Raw genomic sequence first — 17,506 nt, forward strand, 5'->3', positions numbered from 1 at the left:
ATGCAGGTGGGACCTCTTTATGTTTTCCTCAGAGCTGAGCAGTGTCCTTGGCTCTGCACACCAGTCTCTAGCAGTAACTATAAACATCAAGTGTTATCAGTCCTAGAAACACACACTGTCTGAGAAACTTGCTGTAAATTTCAGCAAGTGCAACTACTTACAAGAGACTTAGCTAAAAGCAAAAGTACAAGACAGAAAATCACCTCTATCCTGGCCCAAACCAGGACACCACCACAGCTGCAGGGCAGCCCTAGGAAAGTCCAGGCTGGACTCCTGGAGTCGGCAGCAGTTGGAAGCTGGAGGCAGGAACACACAGATTCAGGCTGGCACAGATCAGGACCACAGGCAGAGAAACAGACAGAATTCTCCCAGGATGCCAAAGCAAACAGGGAAAGGCAAAGAAGGGGAAGCAGGAAGGGTTTGACCCTCATGATCCCTCAAATTTATATTGAGTAATGACTTGTATGGGATGGAATACTCTGTTTGGTCAATTTTGGCCATCTATCTTGTCCATTCCTTCCCGAAGGAGGGCTTCAGGTGGGACGTCTTCACTCCTTTTCTCCTTCCGGAGGGCAAAATGTTCCTCAGAGCTGAGCAGTGTACTTATTTCTGCATACCAGTCTCTAGCAGTAACTATAAACATCGAGCGTTATCAGTCCCAGAAGCAGACACTGTCTGAGAAATTTGCTGTTAATTTTAGCAAGTGCAACTACTTACAAGAGACTTAGCTGAAAGCAAAAGTACAAGGCAGAAAATTACCTTTATCCTGGTCCAAACCAGGACAACCACATATAGGTCACTTGTTGACCAACAGGACATCCCACCAAGCTTCCAGGTGATAGAACAAGGACTTTAATAAATGTCTAACCATGGCATCAGTGGCCTCAGATTTAGTGGAGTGTCCCGTCCCACCCCCCTTTCCTGTGAACACAGTTGTCACTATTTTGGACCAGCTGGTTATCAACCAGGCCTCCGTTCACCCGCCCCCAAGCCCCACTTTGGAACAGGGAGGAGAAAACTCACTGGAAAGGCTCGTTAATTAAGAAAAGGATAGGGAGGTTTTCATTTTCCAATTACGCAAAAAGGCAAAAAATAGACAGGTTCAACTTGGGAAGAAAAAACTAATTTAATCTAGAAGGAGAAAAAGAAAATGGCCAGATCTTAATACCTTCTCCCCCACCCCTCCCTGCTTCCCAGGCCCAGATTGCTTCACTCCTGCCTCCCCCTCAGCAGCATAGGGGGATGGGGAGTGGGGATTTAGGGTTAGTTCACCACATGTTGTTTCTGCTGCTCCTTCCTCCTCAGGGGGAGGACTCCTCACGCTCTTCCTCCACTCCAACGTGGACTCCATCTCACATGAGAGACTCTTTCATGAACCCCTCTGACCTGAATCCCTCTCACCAGGTGCAGTCCCTCAGGAACAGACTGCTCCAGAGTGGGCTACCCACAGTTTCACGGTCTGCTTTGGGAAAACAGTCACCTCCTCTGGCACAGGGTCCTCCATGGCTGCAGATCCACATCTGCCCCTCTCCACAATCCTGCCCAGGCTGCTTCTTCATGTCTTCTTACCTGTGACACTTCAGGGGCTACAAATCCACATTTACCCCACCATTTTTCTTCAGGGACTGCTCCACTGTGCTCTTCCATGGGTTTCAGGGGGACAGTCTGCCATCTCACCACGTGCTGCGGTGATATCTCCACTTGGGCACTTTTCCCCTCCTTCCTCACTGACCTTTGTGTCTTTTCTCTGGCATTACTCTCTTGCCTCCTCCTCTCCTCTGTTCTGCATTTCTCTTTTTTTAGATTTTTTGCAGGTTCCTTTCTCTTTCTTGAATATGTTACTTGCAGAGGCACATCCAGCTTCCCATATCTGCTTGGCCTTGGGCAGAGGTGGGGCAGGGATTGCAACCAGAGGATCTTTCAGCAGCTTCTCACAGAAGCCACCCCCATGCTCCCCCTCCCCCTTGCTTCCAAAACACCACTGCAATAACCCAAGGCAACATTCCATCAACCCAAGCAACTGTAGTCAATTGCCTCATTCTTCCCAGTTCCTCCACAGGGATATCTTATTTTTGGGATCAGAAAGACTGGACCATTTCTTAACATATCCTTCCATCAGCTGATCCCCAAATCCATCCCCTTTCCATAAGGCAGTGTTTACATGTGACATAGGACCTAACCTCCCAAGAGCTTTGTTCTGCTGAGCTATCAGCTGTATCCCACCTTCTCTGGATCCCAGCACCTTCATAGACATTGCAAGGCAGTTTCCTGAGGGTGTTGGCTGTAAGTTTCCCACACAGCCTTAATCTTGCACTGAGTAAAGGACCTGTTGAGTGATCATATTCTGGAGAAACACCACCTCTATTTGCATTGGTCTACTTAATTACAGTAACTAGGAGAAGTGTGATAGACTTCTGTTATTAATTCATCATTAGAGTCCCAAATATCATCATCACAGGTTTCAGGATCCCAGTCCAGTCAATAGCAGTCACACCAGACATTTTGTGCTCACTGACTGTTCCTGTAGTGGTTCAGTATATAGTCTTCAGTCTGGTTAATTAGCACCACTCGCTGCTAAAGTCTGATTAAAGATCTCCCTTTCATTTATTACTGAACATTTATTACTTCTTTCTTTAGCAAAACAGTAGCCTGGGAGAATATTAGCTTAATTTCTAACTCAGTTGTAAATATTTTTTAAGCTTTAAAACCTACACACAGAGACACACACACAGACAGTTGTCACAGTTGGAAAAGACCTCTAAGATCACCACGTCCAACTGTTAACATCTCCTCCCCAATAAAATAAATAAAAATAATATATATATATATTTATCAATATTTGTATCACCTTGCCCACTAGAGCATGTCCTAAAGTGACTCATCTTCATGGCTTTTTAATACTTCCAGGGATGGTGTTCCACCACCTGGGCAGTTGGTTCCAATGCCTAACTATTCTCTCAGTAAGGAATTTCTTCCTCAGATTTAGTCTAAACCTCCCTTGGAGCAAGTTCAGGCTGTTTCCTCTAGTCCTATCATCAATCACTTGAGAGGAGAGGCCATCATCCACCTCCCTACAACCTCCTTTCAGGTAACTGTAGAGAGCAGTATGGTCTCCCCTCAACCTCCTCGTCTTCAAACTAAATGTTCTCTATTCCCTCAGCCTCTCCTCAAAGGACTTGTTCTCCAGACCTTTCACCAGCTTGGTTGCCTTTCTCTGAACTCGATCCAGCCCCTCAATGTCTATCTTGTAGTGAGAGGCCCAGAAATGAACACAGTACTCAAGGTTTAGCCTCACCAGTGATGAGTACAGGGGCACTATCACTTCCCTTCTCGTGCTGGCCACACTATTCCTGATACAGGCCAGGATGCTGTTGGCCTTCTTGGCCATCTGAGCACACTGCTGGCTTATATTCAGACAGCTGTCAACCAACACCCCCAGGTCCTTTCCTGTGTGGCAGCTTTCCAGACAATCCTCCTCAAGCCTGTAGCATTGCATGGGTTTGCTGTGACCAAAGTGCAGGACCCGACACTTGGCCTTGTTAAACCTCATTTTATTAGCCTTGGCCCATTGATCCAGCCTGTCCAGGTCCCTTTGCAGAACCTTCCTACTCTTGAGCAGATCAACACTCCCACCCAACTTGGTGTTGTCTGCAAACTCACCGAGGAAGCACTCAATCGCCTCATCTAGATCATTGATGAAAATATTGAACAGGACTGGCCCCAAAACTGAGCCCTGGGAAACACCACTGGTTACTTGCCACCAATTGGATTTAACTCTGCTGACTACAACTCTCTGGACCCAGCCGTGCAGCCAGTTTTTAACCCAATGAAGAGCACACCTGTCTATGCCATGAGCCGCCAGCTTCTCAAGGAGAATGCTGTGGGAGACGGTGTCAAAGGCTTTACTAAAGTCCAAGTAGAGGACATTCACAGCCTTTCCCTCATCCACTAGATGTGTCACCTGGTCATATAACAAGACCAGGTTGGTCAGCAGGACTTGCCTTTCCTGAACCCATGCTGGCTGTGCTTGATCCCCTGGCTGATCTGCACTTGCCATGTGAGTACACTCAATATGAACCTTTCCATAATTTTTCCAGACACCGAGGTCAGGCTGTCAGGCATGTAATTCCCTGGATTGTCCTTCTGGCCCTTCTTGTAGATGTGTCACATTGGCATGCCTCCAGTCATGCACTGGCATACCTTCACAGAAAGGACCACTTGTCTCTCTCAGTGTTTTATGTGTTCTCTTCTGTCTGCAAGTCTTGGAGTCTATACTGGGAGGTGGTCTGGGTTCCAGACAACTAAAACATGGCTTGAAACAATCACTATCCCACCTCTTCCTGATCATCTTCCCATTCCAGTACCATTTTCTTAGGTCCCTTTGGATCCTTTTTCTCCCAACTACCCAGTGTGTACACTGACTTGTAGAAAGACGACTCTACAAGTTGGAAAGTTATAGAGAGGTATATTTTATTCCAGCGCTGGGTGCAAGGGGGATCTCTCCTCCTAACTTTCACACCAAGCCAGTACCTAGGCTCTTGTTATATACACTGAAGTTTTGCATATTCATTAGATTTTACAATACACCTATACATATGCATCACCTACTCCTGCTTCATATTAAAATTAGTCCCAAGAGGTCTTCTTGTGTTCTTTTCTTACCAGGGCCTGAGACATTGGGGAAGGGACTATAATTTTCTTTTATGGGGTATAAGCTCATCCATTATCATTATGTTCACCCCCTATGTCAGTTATAAGTTTTGAACCTCCTTCCTATATATAGGTTTTCCCTCGAGTTCAATTTGTCTGTCTGGAACAAGAGCATTCTCTGTACCTATTCCTACCTTTGCTGCCCTTTTTGCCTCTCTACTAGTTGGTTCCCCATTTCTTCTTCTGAGGTTACCTTCTGGTGTGCCTTAATATGAATTATTGCTATCTTCCGTGGTAGCTGGATGGCCTCCAGCAGCTTCAGAATTTCTTCAGAATGTTTAATGTGTCTTCCTTGGGTACTCGAATCCTCTTTTTTTCCAAATTGCTCTGTGCATGCACAAACCCAAAGGCATATTTAGAATCTGTGTATATGTTAATATTTTTCCCTTGGGCCAACTCCAACCCTTGAGTAAGAGCAATTATTTCTGCCTTTTGTGCTGAGGTATTTCGGGTAGTGGGATGGATTCTATTACCTCAGTGGCAGTTGTTACCGCATATCTGGACAGTCTTTTTCCGTTTAGGACGAAGCTATTTCCATCAATGAACCAATTTTCCACTTCTTCCATAGGATTCTGCTTAAGGTCTGGTCGACTTGAGTAGGTTGCTGTTGTGGAATGTTAGAGAGGTTTGGAGAATGTTGGAGAATATTCCTGAATATTCTCGAAGAGATAGGAGGTACGACCCCTTTACTATGCCCAACCCCATGTTTGGGAGGCCAATTAGATCGGCCCATACTCCGGTGCTACCTGCACCAGGGATACGCTGTGCTACAGGTAAACACACCGGGTGTCCAATAAAAAGTTATGTTGGTGGCTGGGGTGTGGTCACAGAAGCACTATATAAGCGAAAGTTGCTGCGCAATAAACCAGAAGTTCGTTTATCAACCATATTGGTTGCACGCATTTTCTTTGCCGCTCCCGCAACTGGCGCCCGAACCATGCTACAGGCCCTGAACAATCAGAAAGTCTGAAGAGCCTTGAAAAAGTCTGAAAAGTTTCGAAATCAACAGGCAAATCCTGCGGAAGACCGATCTTCACTAGGGACGCCTGGTGGAGGACCGAACCATCGATAGCACCAATCACAGCTCGGCAGGTAAAACCGCTGAAACCAAAAAACTTGGCTGGGAACGGGGCTCCAGGAAAGCACCGAAAAAGCAACGTTTCGGATGGCAATAAATTCCTCTCAACGCAGGCGTAGAGAGGTGATTCGCAACTTAAAGAAAAATGAACGAGTTTGTTTGCTGCTGGGGAAGGGCTACCGGTTCTTAGTTATAAACAGTTGTAAAAAGCCCACAAAAGGCTCACACAAAAAGCCCATAAAAGGCTCGGATTAAGGCTGCACCAAAATAATAAAGAGATAGTCAAGCGCGCAGAAAATAGAGAAAAAAGTAGTCCTAGACTTTCTATATTTCCATTTTATTCTAGACCTTTTTTATTAGTTTCTTACAGAAACGTGCCATAAAAGATGTGGATTTTAGAAAAGATCCGGCGGCGCTTGTAGCATACGGCCGCACATATCAGTTTTTTACTGACCCTGCTAACTTATTTGATGAGAAAGAATAGAAAAGCTTAGGAGATATTTTGTGGTATAAGGTAATAGAAGAGGATAAGACAGCTCGTAAGTTAATGAAACCGTGGCATACAATGATTACTTGCTTGCACCGTTATCAGACAGAGAAGAAAATCGCCGCTGTAGCTTCGGCAACCTTAAAAGGGCAGCCGATACCATATTTGCATCAATTAGAAGTTGATTATGACCCCTGTCCCCCAACGGGAGACGAAATAGTTGTACAGCTTGCTCAAAATTTCCAGTGAAGTTCCGACGCAACCCACTGCCCGCCCCCCCCCCCCCCCCCCTCCCTCTGATGTGGCCTGTGCCGGCCATCTTGAGCCATGTGGCTCGGGATGTGCGGACGGGACGGAAGTGACCGCTTGCAGAGCCGGAAGCGGACTGAATCAGAGTCCGGAAACCCTATGTCCCGCGTCATCCGGCGAGGGTGGCTCCAGGACTTGTCCCGACCTCCATTGGGCCCCGCCTTCTGCCCCACCCCTACGCCTTACGTCATCCGACGGGGACGTTCCCGGCCCGCAGCACCCCTCCTCCTCCCTCCCCTCTCCCTCCTCCCCCCAGCCCTCCCTCCCTCCCTCCCTCCCTCCCTCCTTCCCTCCCCCCCCCCCCCCCCCCCTGCCGCAAGCAGCCGCTTTTCAGAAATAAAAGCCTGCTGCACGGCACTACCGCACCTTAACAATTAATTGATCACAAATGCATGAGCAGGCCGTTAATAATAAAGATTATGATTTTTCCTCAGTTTTAGATACCCTGCCACAAGTTTTCCCGATCATATATACAAAAGCTAATCACGGAAATGTGGAGTTGCAGTATCACTCTTTAAATTAGAAATTGCTAACACAATTAAGAGCTACCATAAATGAATGCGAGTTGCATGGTGAACCAGTTAAGCAAATGATAAGTTATATCTGGGGCTCAGGACTGTTGCTCCCAGAGGATATAAAAGGAATTATGAGAATGATCATGACTCAATCACCTTTACTGTTATGGTGAGCCCACTGGCAAACATTATGTCACAGATTCGTAAACATTTCTAGAGAACAAAATGACCCCCTGTATGGGATAACAATAAATCAATTTATGGGTTGTGGACCATATGCTAATTTTGAGGCACAAGCAAGATTAGGCCCACATATAATAAGAGAGTTTATGAGATTTGCGAGAGAAGCTATAAGTAAAGTTAGAACTACACCAGTTGTCCCATCTCATATGTCAATTAAGCAAGGCACAGATGAGCCATTCTCACAGTTTGTAGATAAATTCACTGATGCCATCAACCAGGTTTGTGTACCAGATCAAATGAAAACCATATTGCTCCGTCAGTGTATCCTAGATAATAGCAATACTCCCACGAAAAATATAATTTCCTCCATGCCATCAGAAGCATCAATTGAGAAGATGCTGGAACGGTTATCTAGAGTACCAGTAGGGACTCAGGCAATGTTAATTGAGGCAATACAAGATGTAGGGAAAGGTATGGTGCAAGCCCAGCAGCAAGCTCTTGCAGCCCAACAACAAGCCTTTTTAGTCCAACAGCAAGCACAGCAGCAAGCTCTCACAATCCAGCACCAAGTCTTAGCAGCCTTAGCCCCGTTACGTCCTGCCGACGCCAGACAGCCGCAACGATCAACCGACAAATGTTTTCGCTGTGAACACACTGGACATCTTCGAAGGCATTGTCACAAAGCCACAGTCTGGTGTCAACACTGTAATACGAACACTCATGCTACCGAAGTCTGCAGATACCAGGGAAATGGATTGAGGAGCCACGGCACAAAGACCCCAACTGCGGCTCTAGTGTGGACCCTTTCGAACAACAGCAACCAGCCACTTCCACTCCCCTCCAGCAACCAGCCACTTCCACTCCCTTCCAACAATCAGCTACCCCCACCTACCTCCAGCAATCATCCACCCGCACTTCCTTTCAGCAACCAGCCATCCCTACCTCCCTTCGACAGCCAGCCAATTTCCACTTCCCTTCAACAACAACTCCAGCCACCCACCTCCCTCCAACCAGCAACCAGTGGAAGCCTTGGGCTGGACCTGGCAACCGCAGTAGATGTGACTCGCAGTGACATCAAGCGCCAAAAGATCCCTACGGGTATCACCGATCCAGTGAAATATCAAGAAAAAACATGTGGACCCCTTTTATTAGGACAGTCGTCTGCTGGACTTAAGAGTTTGTTTGTCTTGCCAGGAGTAATAGACAGTGACTATACTAGAAAAATTTGTATTGTAGCTATGACTTGGACACCACCTATGGTAATTCTACAAGGAACTCGAATTGCCCAGCTAGTCCTGACACAACAATTAACTGATGCAGCAGCCGTCTCTTCGATTCATCACCATCATGCCCACAAACGTACAGGCCCTTGTTGGTCGAGACGTACTAAGTCAGATCGGAGCACGCCTGATCACAAGAGACCATTTTTATTGGCAGTCACTCCTTGGGCTTTCCCGATCCCATTGACATGGTTATCATCACAGCCAATATGGATCGAGCAGTGGCCGCTGAAGCGAGAAAGCCTCAGACAAGCACACATCTTAGTACAAGAACAGCTAAAGCAAGGGCATATACAACCATCAACTAGCCCTTGGAATACTCCAATCTTCGTAATTAAAAAGAAGTCTGACAGGTACCGTTTATTACATGATTTACGTGCAGTTAATTCCCAGATGGAAGCAATGGGAGCTTTTCAGCCCGGAATGCCTAACCCCGCGATGCTTCCAGAGCGTTGGCATCTACTTATAGTAGACCTAAAAGACTGCTTCTTCATCATACACATACACTCACAAGACACAAAGCAATTTGCATTTACACTCCCAGCCCTTAACAGAGAAGCCCCTGCTTCACAATTTGAGTGCGCAGTGCTCCCACAGGGCATGGAAAACAGCCCAACTTTGTGTCAATTGTTTGTAGATGCAGCATTATTGCCAGTACGGCAAGCATGGCCAGATGCCTTAATTTATCATTACATGGATGACATCCTAATAGCACAGCAAGACCAGTTTACTGAGCAGCAGGAGCACTTTTTAGCACAACAGCTAAGTCACCAGGGACTCCAAATAGCACCTGAAAAGATACAACGTACACCACCATGGAAGTACCTAGGATGGCATATTACTGAGTCACAAGTTAGACCTCAAAAAGCTGCTCTCTATTTGACTCTTAACACCTTACATGATGTACAACGATTCCTAGGTGATGTTCAATGGTTACGCCCTGTGATCGGTATAACAAACGATCATCTAGAACCGTTACGACCATTTCTTAAAGGCATCGATCCTGCCTCCCCTGTTACTCTTTTGGCAGCTCAACAACAGGCCATAACTGAAATTGGCCTGACAATATCTCAGTGCTCCGTGGATCGCCATGATGTAAACTTACCCATAGACTTAACCATCCTTACGGGTAAACAACATTTACTCGGAGCTCTCACGCATTCCAAAAAGAAAAAGGGGGAGACTAGGTCTGCTGATATCCGTGTCTTAGAATGGATCTTCGGACCACTACAGCCAAAAATGACAATCCAAACAAAGATTGAGGTATTGGCCCTTCTAATTTGTAAAGGCCGAACCCGTATTATACAAATTACTGGAGATGAACCTAGCACAATTTATCTTCCAATGAAGCAAGGAGAGTTGGACTGGTATTTGCAGCACTCTCCAGACCTACAGTCAAGTCTCCTAGAAGCACCGCAAGCCATTGATCTCTCTCCGTTGCGATCTACTGTGTTAAAGTGGATGTCCCTGCATGAATGGATTCCTGTTCCAAAACGATCTGAGGAACCCCTTCAAAATGCACTAACGGTTTTTACCGATGCAGGAAAATGTTCACAACCAGCCGCAGTGACTTGGCAAGATAAGTAGCAATGGTGCCATGAACTCCTGTCCTCACAAGAGGACGATACCCTACAGACTCTAGAGTTGGCAGCCATTGTTTACGCCTTTTCACGTTGGCTGAATGTGCGTCTTAATGTTGCTTTCAGACTCCCTATATGCTGTGGGAGTTGTACAGCGAATTGAGGACGCATATCTCAAAGACGTCGCAAACTGGCGATTAAATGACTTATTTCGTCAGCTGCAGACTGTCATCCAACAGAGAGATCAACCTTATGCTATCATTCATATTCGGAGTCACCAATGGTCTGACGGCCTAGGAGAAGGCAATGCCCGAACAGACAGATTGGTTTCGCTATCCGTACCCATGGACGAATTTACTAAGGCAAGGAATGCACATGCTACCTTCCACCAGAACGCCAGAGGACTCTATCGTCACTTCCAGATTTCCATGGATAAGGCCAGAGGCATCGTAAAAGCCTGCCCACAGTGTAACCAAAAGGGACTTGGTCTCGGCCTCAGAGTTAATCCCCGAGGTCTTGGTCCAAATGAAAGATGGCAAATGGATGTCACTCATGTACCAGAATTTGGAAGGCTTAAACATGTTCATGTTACTATTGATACTTATAGTCATTTTATTTGGGCTACAGCTCAGTCTGGTGAGAAAGCGTTGCAGGTGATGCGACATCTCATCCTTTGTTTTGCCGTCATGGGTGTGTCAGAGCAGATAAAGACTGATAGTAAACCGGCATATACTAGCGACAAGTTAGCTCGATTTTTTCAACAGTGGGGAATCAGGCACATTACAGGCATTCCCCGCTCGCCAGCAGGTCAAGCTATAGTAGAGAGGGCAAATCAAACATTAAGACTACCTGACGAAATTCACAGATTTACAAGACCCACAGGAGCGATTATTCAAAGACTCTATTTGTCTTGAATTATCTGTGTATATTCGGGGACCAAGAGATAGCCCAACAAGCTGACCCTTCAGAAGCCCCACTGTATGTGACCTACAGAGACCCCACCACGGGTATATGGCAAGGACCAGCAGAGGTTAAATATTCAGGCAAAAGTCACGTGTGTTTCCACACCTACAAGTACCTTGTAGGTTCCCAGCAAGTGGACTCAGCCAGCACCTGCTCTGCCGAATTTGAAAGCATAAGCTCAAGAGCAGAGACAGTCGTATTAAGTGCTCAACATGCTCAAAGATAGAAACTGCCGTGTTGATTTCATCATAGGTTTCATTGTCATTTTAAACTTTGATTGTTTTGCCTTCCCGAATTTCGACCCTCGACAGAATGTTTGGGTTACCCTTGCGCGTCAGCTTAACACCATTTCCTTTTGTGCCAGTCTAGCGACACCCCGATCGCCCTTTATTATGTGTTTAGTTGGTGTACCAGCCTCTGAAGAGACGTGGCCAACGCTTCAAGCAGCAATGAACCACACACAAGTGCAATTTCACACCGAGAGTCTATGTTCCACCAAGGCCAGTCTAGTTGCGTGCTTAAGTGACTACAACACTTGGGTTAGTCATCTGCCCGCTGGGCCCAATCCCCAAGAATTAAGCCTTATAGACTCTCTAAATGCCACTTATTGTCTCTGGATGAGTAGCTTGTCCACTGATTGCACAGAAGTCATAGGGAGACAATGCGTTACTACCAATGTTTTCCCAATGGGCAATTTCAGCCAGTGGTGCAACTACACCCTCCGTGGTGCTACTAACCCATCGCCTGGGACACAGCTTCCTAGGAAATTACCATCAGGGTACTTTTTAATTTGCGGAGATTGGGCATGGTTAGGTATACCATCCCGTCCCGTTGGAGGGCCTTGCACCATTGGTCAACTGAACTTAGCTATGCCTCACGCACACCCGAACAGTACCCATCGTGTGCGGTGGAAGCGAGGCCTGGCCCAAATACTAGCGCAGGGATGTGATGATGATGTTAACCTTTGGTCCAAATGGCAGGTGATTGTTACTTCTATTTTTTGCCGGGAGCAGCTGCCGCTCGTGCACATCGGAACCTGAAGAAGTTGAGTTGTTGGGTGGTAAAGTATGCTAGTGATACCAGCAAGGTATTATCTGAATTAGCTGATGATTTATCTTCTGTACAACATGCAGTATTAGAAAATAGAGCTGCTATTGATTTTTTGTTTTTAGCTCATGGCCATGGTTATGAAGATTTTGATGGTATGTGTGATATGAACTTGAGTGATCACTCTAAATCGATACATAAGTTGATACAACAGTTAGTAGAACATACTCAAAATATCAAGCAAGATGTAGTATTTTTCGGTATAGATGAATTAGTCAATTGGTTTGGCCTCACCAGATGGCCTCAAGGTTTATGTAAGATTGGTTTACTCGCACTTTGTATTATATTGATAATTGTAATGTGTTTTAGTTGTATGTTAGCGATACTTAAGAAGCTATTTGCCAAAGCTGTTAATATTATGAAAAAGATAAAGGTTTTGTTGAAGAATGGTTTGAGGTACAAGGACATGGACCTCTATTAAGTACTAAAAGGTTGTGAATAGTTACATAAAAAGTATATTAAGAAGTTATGAGATCACAAAAAAAAAAAAAAAAAAAAAAAAAAGAGAGAGAGAGAAAAGAAAAAGAGAAAAAGAAAAAGAGAAAAGAAAAAGGACATAGCACATAGTAAAATTAATACATATTGCTTTTTAAAATAAATAATTAAAAAAAAAAAAAAAAAAAAAAAAAAACTTCGCCTGTTATGAATGTAGTAATTGAATGTTGCAATCTTAAATTTAACACAATTCGGCAACTATGAAGGTCCTAGGACTCCATTATGCTATGAGCCGGTGGGACCTGGAGACGCTTATAGGGGCCCCCCCGACAACATTTCGTCGGATAAGTCTCTCCTATCCTTCTTTTGGCTCTCTGCACTAGTGGACGCCAGACCTTCCTAATATTAAACAGAGCTCTGTTAAAGAGTGTGTGAGTATGAATGATTGTATGAAACAGAGACATGTCATTAATGCGAAGTCGATTCTTACTTGATTAAGACAACGAAAGCTGTTTGATAACTTGTTAACCAATTTGTTTGATTCATTAATAGAGTGGTTTGAATAGTTTTTTGATTATTTCAAAAGGGCATTATAATATTGAATGCATCATTAATTAAGTGGTTTGAGTAGTTTCTAGATTGTTTTAAAAGGGCACTATATTATTGAATGTATCCTTAAGTTTTGCACGTTTTTGTTATTTGCACTGTATTTGTTTGAAAATTAGCACTGCAAAAATTTAAACCAAACATGGGCTTGTGCAAAAAGAAAAGGGGGGATATGTTGTGGAATGTTAGAGAGGTTTGGAGAATGTTGGAGAATATTCCTGAATATTCTCGAAGAGATAGGAGGTACGACCCCTTTACTATGCCCAACCCCATGTTTGGGAGGCCAATTAGATCGGCCCATACTCCGGTGCTACCTGCACCAGGGATTCGCTGTGCTACAGGTAAACACACCGGGTGTCCAATAAAAAGTTATGTTGGTGGCTGGGGTGTGGTCACGGAAGCACTATATAAGCGAAAGTTGCTGCGTAATAAACCAGAAGTTCGTTTATCAACCATATTGGTTGCATGCATTTTCTTTGCCGCTCCCGCAGGTTGCCTCTATTGTCTGGAGACAATCATGCTCAACAGGTTCTCCTGTATTTCTAGTAAGGAAAGAAGCTGGTTGACAACACTAGTTACTACTATTGTCACATCATCTTGTTCAACCATTATAGCCTGATATTTAAGAAATCTTTGAGGAGATAACCAGTGGCCACCTTTTGCTTCCAGGACTGCCGAGACTGTGGGAAACTAACACCGTGATCTTCTGGCCCATTGTGAATTTTCGGGCCTCCTGGATATTAGATAGTATGGGAGCTACAGATCTCAAGCATCCAGACCAACCTTTAGCTGTGGTTTCCAATTGTTTAGAAAAGTATGCCATTGTCCATCAGCATGGGCCTGCCCTAATATCTGCAGTGGCCCTCAATGATTTCATATCCCAGATAAGTCACTTGTTGTCGAACCATCTCATTTTTTTCTTGGATACACAATACCCCTGTAAGCCCAGAAAGATCAAGATACACACAGTCCATGTTGTGCATGTGTCTTGAGTTGCAGTGGCTATCAGGATATCATCAACGTACTGAAGTAAGTTGCCTGTTCCAGGTGGCGGCTCCCAGGACTCCAGATCCTTAGCCAAATGATTACCAAAAACAGTGTGTGAGTTCTTGAATCCTTGAGGCAGCACAGTCAATGTAAGTTGGGTTTTTCACTCAGTTTTGGGGTTTTCTCATTTGAAAGCAAACAAATTTTGACTGGCATTATGGAGAAGGAGGCAAAAGAAGGCATGTAAAACTGTAAACCAGGTTAAATTTGGGGTTAAAGTTATAAGCAAGGTGTATGCGTTTGCTACCACTGGGTACAGATCCTCTGTAATTTTATTTATAGCCCTTAGGTCCTGTACTACTTGGTATGTACCATCAGGTTTACGAACAGGTAGTATGGGAGTATTACAACTAGATTCAAATGCCCTAAATAATCCTAATTGCAGAAAAATTTCTGTTATTGGTCTTATCCCTTCCCTATCTTCTTTTCATAGGGGATATTGCTTCACTTGTACTGGTTGATTGCGGGAGATCAGTGGACAACATGCAGATTAATGTAATCAAAGTATTGCTGTTTATTGAGAGTAGTGGTAGCCTTTTTATACACAGTCAGGCTGATAACATAATATAAGCATATTGCTGATTGGTATAACACATTCTTCATATGCCACAGGGCACTATCTAATTGGTTAAATACAACTGTTTATGTGCTGTCTATGCGATGCTTTCCCACCCTGTTATTCTTCTTTTCTGCTGCCAACTTCCTTATCTTTTGCCCGTAGCTGATCTTTTAATAACCTTGCATCTGGGCCTCAAAGCCCTTAGCTCACTCTGGCTAAAGCTAAGTAGTCAGGATTGCTCACATGTCCATTTTCTTCCAAAAAACTGCTCCACAGTTGGTACCCTTCTTTTAAATGTATAATAACTGGTTGAGCATTCCTTGCTTTCCCCAGGATATCAGAAGCCCATACTCCTGGGTAAACTTGATCTATTATCTTTTGGTCAATTTTTCCTTCTATGGGAGTGATAACCAATAATAAGCTCATTACTTGAATTTAATCCTGATCTTTTACTTCAAGAGTTATTTCTCCTTTATTAAATCTTATTACTGCTCCCAATTGTTCCAGGAAGTCCCTCCCTAAAACGAGTTTTGGAGAGTTGGGCATATATAAAAAATTATGTATCCTTATTTTTTTGCCCAATTTGTATTTTAAGGGTTTACAGAAATATGCCTTTCCAGCTTGACCAGTGGCCCCTTTTTACTACGATATAATCAGCACCCCCATATCCCCTCTGTACCATCCCTGCTTCCAGCCACTGCGGAGCGTCGCCCTGATGGGTAGGCTCCTCGCCCTGGTCCCTTGTGATGTCAGGCTCTGTTCAGCAGAACACCTGGAGCCACCTTTGGCTGAGCTCAGTCCCAGTCTTGGGAGTCTCATTCCTCCCTGGTAGCCTCAGGGAGGCTGGCAGGGCACTGGCACTGCACGCTGATCCCAGCTGGATTGTTTCTGGCTTTGATCGTGGTGCCCGGCCGGTGCCCAACCCCTTCTTGGTGGACGGCTTCCCCCTGTCATCAGCACTCACCCGCAAACACATACAGACTCTACCACTCACACCACAGTGTAATACTACAAATTCCCAGTAGCAGAATCAAGGCTCCCTATGGAGATTCAAAATCATTCCAATTATTCCAGATTCAGCCTATTACAGTTGCTGGTTGTCATGGTGGGAGGAAATACATCTAAAACCTTGTGGGTCAAGAAAAGGACTATGAGGTTTTCATTCACCAATTACGGTCATGGGCAAAACAGACTCCACTTGGGGAAAAAATCAATTTAATTTCTCATTAATTAAATCAAAACAGGGCAAAGAGAAAAAAAAAATCAGAGCTTAAATACTTTTCCCCCACCCCTCCAATCTTCCCAAATCCAAATTACTTTGTTCTTGATATCTCTACCTTCTCCTCTCAGAGGCACGGGGGGACAGGGAGTGGGGTTTAGAGTCTGTTCATCACAGATTGTTTTCTGCCACTCCTTCCTCAGGGAGAAAGATTCCTCAGTCTTCCGCTACTCCAACATGAGGTCCCTCCCATAGGAGAAAGTCCTTCACAAACACCTCCAACCTAAGTCCATCCAGTGAGACAGTTCCTCAGAGGCAAACTGCTCCAGTGTGGGCGGCCCACAAAGCCACGGTCTACTTTGGGAACAGTCCCCTCCATGGCTGCAGGTCCACAACATCTGCTCCATGATCTTCCACAGGCTGCAGGTCCACAACTGCTCCAACAGGATACTTCATGGGCAACAGGTCCACAAAAACTGCACTGCCGTGATCCTTCAAGGACTCCTCCACAGGTTGCAGAGGATAGGCTGCTGTCTCACCACAGGATGTAAAGAAACATCTCTGTTCAGGCACCTTCTCCTTCTTTACCAACCTTGATCTGTCTGCTCCGGCATTGCTCTTCTCACATGTTGCTCTCCTTTCTGGTGTTCTCTCTCTCTTCTCCCTCCTCTCCTCTTCCATGATCTTAATCATGGGGTGTTTCCCCTTTCTTGAATATGTTAATGCAGATGTATGGTTGAGGGGAACCCTCTCATTGAAGCCACAGGATTTCAGACTACAGACCCCTTGCTGTCCAACAACCCTCTTATACAGGGATGCTGAGGGTGACTGGACTGCAGTCTTCCAGGTGGTAATCAACAGTTTATGACTAAAGGATTGTGTGTTAATGTGGATGACCACTTAAAAATGTTTTTCTGTCCCACTGTCCTATAGTAAGGCCTGCCGTGAGATGGATTCACAAAGTGATAAATGTCAGTTGTAAATGAGAGGTAGTTTATTAAGGCGACAGATTTAATGAGTTTGAGATAGCCATTGACAAATGCACTGAATACAATAGCACTACTAATAGATGTTAATATTGCTAGCAATAATAATAATACAAAGTACTCAGTACACCTGGGGGTGCTTTTACCCCTACCCAAAAAGTGAAAGTTGCAAAATCTTGCCCAAGGAGGCATCCCTGACTGGAGGGAAGAAGAGTGGATCAGGCCCATCCACCAGTTCCAGAGGAGGTGCTCGCTACAACCAAAGGACTAATTTAACACCTATTGACAAGGTGGGACTTGGGTCATAACTAGTGTATTGATTGATTCTTAGCAGACTAATGATGTTTATTTATTAGGAGAAAGGTAGGGGAGATGTCCAGGTATTGCTTTGCTTGTAAATGGCCAGATGAAGTCATATAGGCTTTGATCCTGGCCTTTATTG

General features: G+C 44.8%; 1 protein-coding gene across 1 annotated transcript in view; it reads left to right on the top strand.

The window, feature by feature from the left end:
- Nucleotides 1–17,506, top strand: part of LOC139789208 (zinc finger protein 462-like) — a 112,868-nt gene that overhangs the window by 65,361 nt on the left and 30,001 nt on the right. The gene's annotated exons all lie outside the window — the stretch shown is intronic.

Source organism: Heliangelus exortis, chromosome W, assembly GCF_036169615.1.
Source record: "Heliangelus exortis chromosome W, bHelExo1.hap1, whole genome shotgun sequence".
In the NCBI taxonomy this organism is placed as follows: Eukaryota; Metazoa; Chordata; class Aves; order Apodiformes; family Trochilidae; genus Heliangelus; species Heliangelus exortis.